The 8,935-nt window shown below is 39.4% G+C and overlaps 1 protein-coding gene across 3 annotated transcripts in view; it reads right to left on the reverse strand.

The window, feature by feature from the left end:
• The window catches only part of LOC108247405 (LIM domain-binding protein 3), a 55,458-nt gene extending 48,794 nt beyond the window's left edge, over window positions 1–6,664 (reverse strand). For 2 of the 3 annotated variants that reach the window (XM_025010421.2, XM_025010419.2), the window contains exon 1: window positions 6,583–6,664. The gene's annotated coding sequence lies outside the window, so the exon portion shown is untranslated. Of the gene's footprint in view, window positions 1–6,268; window positions 6,289–6,582 lie in introns of those variants that run through there. The other variant, XM_025010420.2, reaches the window with a different exon arrangement.
• Window positions 6,665–8,935: the final 2,271 nt, after the last annotated feature.

The following is an 8,935-nucleotide window of genomic DNA, read 5'->3' on the forward strand; positions in this document are numbered from 1 at the left end:
GGGTAAAGAAGGAGGGGGGGGGTGGACTTATATGGCGTGAAAGGGGACACCTGGTATGCCAGGCATCGCCGTGATTCACCGGGTTAATATAGACCCGGCAGATTCTTCCAGAGCCCCCCCAGCCCGCACCCCCATTTCATCCTACAGCAAACAGGGTCTCCCTCGGACACAATCAGGAGCAACGCCAGGAAACATCTTGTTATCTCGGTGGCGATAAAGACCAAACCTAAAGGCCACGAGCTGAGAGCTTCTGATAGCTGAAAGGTCAGCAGCAGCAGCAGACGACACATCAGGCTGCAAGCCTGAACAGTCAACCATTTTACATCTAAATCACACCGAGAAGATCCTTTATTCACCCAGCAGGAAATACAAAACACCAAAGATTTCAGTTTTTACATGAAACAAATCAAACTCTTCAAACAGACTAAGCAGATCGTTTTCTCCTTCTGCGTTGGCAAATAGGAAATCCTGCCTGAAAATGTCAAAATTTTGGCTTTTTTCATCATAAAAGGGGCAGAAACCATCAAAAGATTAAAATATATCAACTTTGAGCACAGCTATGGTGTACAAAGGATGGGGCATGCCCATCTGTGCCTGATAATGAGAATAAATCGGGGAGCAAGTCCAGTTTTAGTAAGTTCAATCAAAGGCAACTGGAATTATTATTGTCTCCTGAGGATGTTTCTCTTCTCATACTTGGAGCATTCTCAGTTCACACAGAAAAGTTTGGAGTTCAAAGCTTTGAAACTGCAGTGAGGAGTCTGTCTGTGCAACCTGAACTCACATGCAAATCACTCTTTTCCCATTTTCTCCTGTGGGTTGTTTAAGGTAGCATCTCACTAGGCTGTGACTGCTCGCGGCTATTTGGAGACATAAAGTTTAAAGAAAATGCACAAATTTTCACTTGGAATCACACTGAATTGCATGAGTACAGACCCCTCCACCCCCCACCCCCAAAAAAAGCTCCAGTCTATTAAACTGACTTTAACCCTTTTAAAACTATGAGGATTTTTTTTTTATTTTTAGAAAAGGCAAATAAAATAGGACAGCAAATTCTCTGTCCAAATATGAACACCACTGTCCTTAAAGAGTGTCCCTTGTCCTTAAAATGAGAAACCCCAGCAGCTCACACAAAAGATCTGATCTACATCCACTGAAAATTGCTTGACAAGTTTTTACAGGAGGAATTTTTTTTAAGCTGTCAGCAAAAATAAAAAAAAACATATTAATGCAAATTGATACACATTATCATAGCTGCATCTGCTGATTTTTTATACCTACTTGATCCTTTGTCGGGTGACCTATGATGATAAATGATGAACTACAAGGTAGAGGAAAGAATGTGGCCGATACCCAACAGGAGAAGGTTTCATAAAACTAAAACACAACGAGATGCCATGTTTAAAAAACACTTTTATGTGAACCAGTGTCTGGTTTGTCTGCAGCTCTTAAAAATAATAGTGATTATAAATTTCACTAAAGCTTCAGTCAACATTCAGAAACAAGAAGGAATCAGTGTTTTTGACAAGAGTTACTTCAAGCAGCAGATAGATCTAGATTTTCTTTAGTTTCTTTAATTTGTTTCATTACTGTTTGTATTTTTCTCTGTAAGTTAAGAGCAGAATGTACTGAAGCTCGGTGGAGCATCTTGTCGTGACTCTAAAAACAAATGTTTGTAAAATATTAAAACACCTAATGAATATATTCATATGCTTGTCAGAAATTATATTAAGAAACTAAACTAGAGAGGCTGAAAGCTTTTTAAGGATTTCTGCTTTAAACAGAAAAAAATAACTCAGATAACATCTCATTTGATCCGAAATGTTCAACTTTTGTCTCAAAAAGCCCCCCAAAAAGAGGATAAACTTTAAACTGTTGAATAAAAACCAGGCGTCCAAAGTTCCTCTGTAGCCTGCAACAGATTCCTGAGTGAGTTTGTAATTGGAGCGCTGCTGTTTTTAAATCCGATCAGTGATCCTGCAGTATTACTCAAACTGGAGGGAACGCTGCATTTGTTGGGGACTATTTTCAGCTGTGGAGGGATCAGACGTTGGAGGTGTGGTGGGTATTTGGAGCACAGTGATGATGATGCTGGATTTGGCTCTGAGAATGAGTCATGTCTGTTTGTAAAACCTGAAAACGAAAAAAAAACAAAAAAAAACAAAAACATAAATCAAGCTCCCTGACGTGCTGTAAGAACAGAAACCAGCAGCAGCTTCTGTCTGCAGAGGAACAGACAGATGTAGAAAGTCTTTAAGTTTATGATCCACCACCAAAGATGAAAGGGAGACAGTGTTTTTGATTATGTTTATGTGCGCATCTCATGAACCACTGATTGGAATATAACGAACCTCTCAGGAACGTAATCATTGGCTGCACATTTACAACTGATTACATCTTGGAGTCAATTTGATTCAAAACGGCTGCCACAGCTAAGCGTCCTTACCAAACAAAAATGGCTATACCTTAGTCAATTTCATAGATATTAAGCTAAAATTTGGTGTGGTAGTAGCTGTGCATAATTTACAGCACATACTCCGAGCACTATGTATTGCACAAAATCTTTGCTTAAAACTTTGACATTAATTGTTAGCTTCAATTTTTTTTGTCTGTTAGCAAAATATCTCAGGACTTACTAAACAGATTTTCATGAAACTCTCAGAAAATAATCATTGGATGTACATCTACACCTGATTAAGTTTTGAAGTCAACCTGGTTCAAGATGGCCGCCACAGCTAATCAAAATTAGCCAACACCAAAATGGCAATAGCTCAGTCAGTTTTACAGATAGTGAACTAAAGTTTGGTCTGATATTAGCTGAGAGTCATCTTCAACAAGTAGCTTGAGCACAAATACAGAACAAAAAAAATCATAATACAGCATGAGATTGTGCATTAGATCATTTTCAAGGTTTGGCCAAAAAAGCTATAACTCCATCGTCTTTTATCATAAGATGATCTTGATTTAACACTTTGACACGGAAGGTGGCGGGCAATGCTAGATCTTTAATTTGAATCCAGGTTTGGTTTAAAATCTCCTCTGAATGGTTCAGTCATAGAGGATCAAAAATGTTCAGAGGATCTTCAGTTTGACACCAAATGTGTGAGAAAATCTCTGATCTGATTAAATACAAAGTTCCCCAAAGAAAAACTGAAGTTCTCCCTCTGCGGAGCAGAATATCACGAAACCACGGCAGGAATCCAGAGGGGTTTATGGTCCAGTAACACGCACCGGTTCACGTATGTAACGCGTTCTGTCAGGGGCGTCAGCGGGGACTCAGAGGCTGATCCCAGAACAGCCTGATCTGCTCAGCTTCGTATATCAGCAGCTAAGTTTAGACTCTTTTGTGTCAGAGAGGAATCTGACAGGGACGCTACAGAGACTTCCCAGGCTGGTGAAAGGTTAAACAGGAGGATTTCACACATTTAGTCTCACATCAGAGGTTTCATTATGGCATTAATCAGACATCTGACAAACACAAGGAGCTGGATGCGAAAGTTAAACCAGAGAAAAATCGCATTTTTCCCAGAAAATGCAGTGTGAATGCTTAATGATATTGGTGAAATTTGCTGAAGCTGAAACCAAGTTGGTAAGACTAAAACAAGCAAAACAGGAGCAAGCTAATCAGAAGCTAAAGCTAAAATTAGCCAAACAGATGCTGAAAAGAGCTGAACTGTAGCTAAAAGCAGGACAGCAGATGCTAAAGCAACAGCTAGCTGCTACTGCCACTGTTCACACTTGCAGATCACCGTGAGCTATGAAGCTGACAGCGATGTAAATGTTTACGAAATAACAACTGAATTAACAGCTATGAAATTTTGAAAAAAAAAAAAAAAAACGTTTTAATCCATCTATCTATTTTCTTCCTCATTTCCGGGATCTGGAGCATGGATGCAACAGGTCCAGGAAGGGAAAAATCAGACATTTCTGTCCCCAGAAACACTTTCCTGCTTCTCCTGGGGGATCGTTTCAGCTGCTTGTATTCAGGATCCATCTTTTTTTTGGTCATGATCCATACCTCAGTGAACATAGGTGACGGTCAGAACATAGATGGACCAGTAAATCAAGAACTTTACCCTTTGTCTTAGTTCCTTCTTCCCCTCGATACACCGGAGACTGTGGACAAGGCTTCAATCCGTCCACCTGTCTCCTGCTCCATCCTTCCATCACCTATGAACAAGACACCCAGGTACCAGAACCCCTCAACTTGAGGCAGACTCATCCCTGACCCAGAGGGAGCATTCCATTTTCCCCCCCAGTTGAGTTGTTTTAGGATGGCAGCAAACCATTTTGCTCTTGCTCCAACTTGGACAAGCCTTTGGCTCTTCAGTTCATTCAGAATTAAACTTCATTTCTCCGAACTGAATTTCTCCAACAAGCTTATCTTATTGTTCCAAAATCATTTGGGAAACATGTGCAAAGCATGCGTTTCACCTGTTAATTATTAACTGCCTCCCAAGGCAAAGGGCGACGATGTTTTTGCCCAAGACTGCGTGTGTGTTCGTTCGTCCGTCTCTGTTAGCCAAATTACTCATGAACCACTAAACATATTTTAATGAAACTCTCAGGAAGTAATCATTGCGTGGACATCTACAACTCATTAACTTATACAATAAACCCAATTCAAAATGGCCACCATGGCTAACCAACACCAAACATGCTGTAATTCAGCCAATTTTGCAGACACTGAGATAAAATGTGGTCTGTCAGTAGCTGAGAGTCATCCACATCGCGTACTATAAGCATTTACAGATCACACAAGATCTGTTTGTAAAACTTTGCCATTAACTATTGGAGTCTGTTAGCAAAATATCTCATGAACCAGCAGCAAATTGTAATGAAACTCTTAGAAATTAATCGATGAATGTACATATACAACTCGATAACTTTTATTTTATTTTACTTTTATTTGTACATCTATTTTTTTATATACTTTTTTTTAGAGTCAACCCCATTCAAGATGGCTACCACAGCTAACCAACCTTAGGAAACCAAAATTGCTACGTGTAGCTTGTGAAATTTCACAGATGATGAGCTAAAATTCAGTGTGGTAGTAGCTGACTTAACACACACTCTAAGTGCTATCAAATCTCCCGAGGTCTCACAGGATCAGACAGGATTGTCCAAAACCTTATTTATAGGATTTGACCAAAACAGCTTTAACTCTGTCATTTTTCAACATAAAATGATCTTAGTTTGAAACTCTGGCATGAAAGTCAGCAAGAGACAAGCACGCCACAATTTAAGGTGAAAATGTGATTATTGCTCGTAACCTTTCCACCGATCCCCACTTCGAAATAGCTGAACTATTTCTTTAAAGCTCTGATAGAACTGGAGACAGAAGGAAGACATTTCTCATTTGTGTTCACACCGAGTCAAACTGAATATCAGAAATGTCCGACAGGTTGTATCAAACACGCTGACTGGATCAGTTTTTCTCTCTCTCTCTCTCTCAGGTCAGAACTGAGCCGTTGAACCTGCTGACCTTAAGGTCGGAGGTCATGTTTACGCGGCACGAACAGTAGAGCAGGAAGTGACAGTAAACCCCGTCAGCTCTGTGAGCTCCGTGTTCAACGAAGTGTGAGGCTGATAACAGGCTGTTTGTCCTTTACACAGCTCCATGACTGAACGTTAAAGGTCAGCTCCTGGAACAATTACAGACAGGATCACATTCATCTTTTTGAAATGAAGCCAATAAGGAAAACAAACTGATCTTTAAATCAAGGGGTTTTATCACTTAGGTCATGTAATCACAGATAAAATTAGTTTTTTGAAGCATAAACCTCATAGGAATACAACTTAAACTGTATTTATTGACCGCTTCTGAAGGATGGACATTATTGGGTTTGCCTGTTTCTTTGCGTCTCTGTCTGTTGGCAAAATATTTCACAAACCACTGGATGGATTTTGATGGATTTTTTTAGAAAATGATCTGTACGTCTACAACTGATTACCTTTTAGAGTCAGCCCAATGCAAGATCGCCACCACAACTAATGAACTCAAGCCAACACTAAAATGGCTACAAGTCAGTCAGTTTGACAGATTTTGAGCTGAAATCTGATGCGGCAGCAGCTGAGAGTCATCCTCAACGGGTACTCTGAGCGTGACATCCTGCAATATCACACGAGTTTACAAATAAAAATGTTTTAAAAGTGACCAAAACGGCTTTGACACAACACAAGATGGTCTGAGTTTAAAACTGGCATCCCTCGAAGCAAGGCCTTTAACTGGGCACCTGTTCATCACCTGCACATAGGCTCCGCCCACCTGTTCCTGCTGCTTCTAAGCTCCGCCCAGCCGGGACGCTGCGGCGCGTTAAACCCAACGGACACCGTGAAAATGTCAAACTTTGCACGAATCCGACCCTCACGGGGAGCGGTGATGTTTCAGCGGGAGGGGGGGAGGCGGACAGGTGACCCGGCTGAAGGAGCTGAGAGCCGGGCGGACTCAGCGACATGGTCCCGGTCCAGTTTTGCAGCTGGTCGGACCCAGAAGGAAAGAGAAAACCTAAAAACAAACAAACAAACAAACAAACAAAAAAACAAAGCAGCAGAAACAGATGAAACATTTTGGTTCAGTACCTGTATGTGTGTGTGTGTGCAGATCCGAACGGCCCGAGGCGATCCGGGATCCTGCTCCGGTCCCCGAACCGGGNTTAAAGAGCCAGCAGTCAGACCGAGACAGAAACACCCGGGTCGTTTACTGCACCGTTTATTAAGAATCAGCATTCACGGTATTAATTTAGTTTTTGTTGTTTGTTTTTATTTATTTTGAATTTTTTTTTCAACCTAACTACTTCTGCATATTTTGCACAGTTTTAATAATTCACATATGAAAACTAATTCAGGAGATGGGTGCTATAGCCTACCACTTGGTATTTGTGACTATTAAACTTAAAGAAAAATAACTAAGCCTACATATTTCCCCCCAATACAATTAGATCTCTTCAGTTCCTTCAAAGACATTGTTTTCTTTGAAATCTGCTTTAACATATTTGTGATATTTTTGTTTACGTAGACTACTTTTAGTTTGAGCTGCCATTCTACTACTTTAAGCTTTTAGCTATTGTTCTGCTACTTCTAGCTTTTAGCTAGCCTTTTGCTACTTTTAGCATTTAGCTACTGTTCTGCTACTTTTAGCTTTTATGTATCGTTCCATTACTTGTAGCCAGTTTTAGCTTTTATCTACCACATTGCTTGTTTTAGCATTTAGTTACCATTCTGCTACTTTTAGCTTTTAGTTAGCCTTTTGTTACTTTTAGGTTTTATTTATTATCCTATTACTTTTAGCTACTTTTAGCTTTTAGCTATTGTTCTGCTACTTTAAGCATTTAGCTAGCCCTTTGTTACATCTAGGTTTTATTTATCATCCTATTACTTTTAGCTACTTTTAGCTTTTAGCTATTGTTCTGCTACTTTAAGCTTTCAGCTAGCCTTTTGTTATTTTTAGAGAGCTGTTTGATACTTTCAGTTAGCTTTTTGCTGCATTTGCTTTTAGCCACTCTTTTGCTACTTTTAATTTAAAGCTAGTCTTTTGATATTTTTAGCTAACCTTTAGTACTTTAGTGCTTTTACTTTACGTGTTTTGATACTTTGATAGCTTTGTCTGCTTAGTTTTAGCTTTATTAAAAAGACACACTTACAACTTTTAAAAAATAATTATTACATCAAAACTTCTTTATTTCTTTATATTTAGTGTCCAGGAGGACAGACTTCTTTTGTGCCTAAAGTTTGGGTTGGGACCCAACTGTGGGTCCCAAAAAAACACCAAGCTGGGGCCTGAGAAGATGTCACAAAAAATAAAAAACCAAAAGTTCTTGGTAAAAAAGAAGTATGAGTTTAGACTCTTTGTGGTGTCATTCTGCTCTGAGTTATTTACTTGTTTTGCAGATTTTCTTTTGTGTAGTTTGGGGTCAGAAGTATTTGCCATTGTTGTTTTGGGGTCAGAAGCTAAAACATTTGGAAACCACTGATCTAATCAATCAGTTAGTCAATAAGTTAATGACTTTTGTGCACTCAGGGTTTTTGTAAAAACCCAGATCAGGAGCAGAGAACACGATGAGGACACAAACTGGGAACAGAAAACCAAACGGAACAGCATGAAACGGGTCACAGAAACAGAAATGTCCGACGCTGTCAGGTGGAACAGTAAAAAGCAGATTCTCTGGACGACATTAAGAAAAATGAAGATTGATTGAAGATGAAGATGGCTGCCACAGCTGAGCGACCTTGGCGAACACAAAAACGACTCCAACTCGGGACAGTTTCACAGATATTGAGCTAAAATCTGACGTGGCAGTAGCTGAGAGTCATCCTCAACACATACTCTGAGATGGCTGCTAACTATATTTTTAAGACTTGACCAAGATGGTTATAACTTTGGTGTTCTGAGTAGGAGAAATTATTTTTAACTCATTCAGGCATAAAACTGCTCCTATAATACATGGTTGAACCAAAGTTTTGTCGACACATAACAATAAAAGAAAGTTCAAATGGGATCTTTAGGCTTTTTGTAACCATCAGCCTGCCACAAAGTTCCCATTTCTTGAGATAAATCCATGAAAACCCCGCCAAAGATAACACAGTTTGACAGAAAATAGCTCCATAGATTTTAGCTCCAACCAGGTCAATACTGAAGAGCTGTTAGCTGAAAACCTGACATCCAGATGAAACATCTCTCACGTCTTTGTTGTTTTTGTTCCTGTTTCTTAAAGATTTTCGGATTTTCTTCATCTGCAGAGGAGTTTTTCAGGCCTGACACTTCCCTCGTCCCCCACTTGTTGCAGGGGTTTTTTCTTTTCAATTTCTTTTTAAAGAAAACAAGTTTTCAACTCAAAGCTTCTTCAGTATGGAAGACCGAAAGCGACATAATCAAAAATAAAAGCAGATATATATGTATATATATATATATATATATATATATATATATATATAT

The sequence above is a fragment of the Kryptolebias marmoratus genome, linkage group LG22 (assembly GCF_001649575.2).
Source record: "Kryptolebias marmoratus isolate JLee-2015 linkage group LG22, ASM164957v2, whole genome shotgun sequence".
In the NCBI taxonomy this organism is placed as follows: Eukaryota; Metazoa; Chordata; class Actinopteri; order Cyprinodontiformes; family Rivulidae; genus Kryptolebias; species Kryptolebias marmoratus.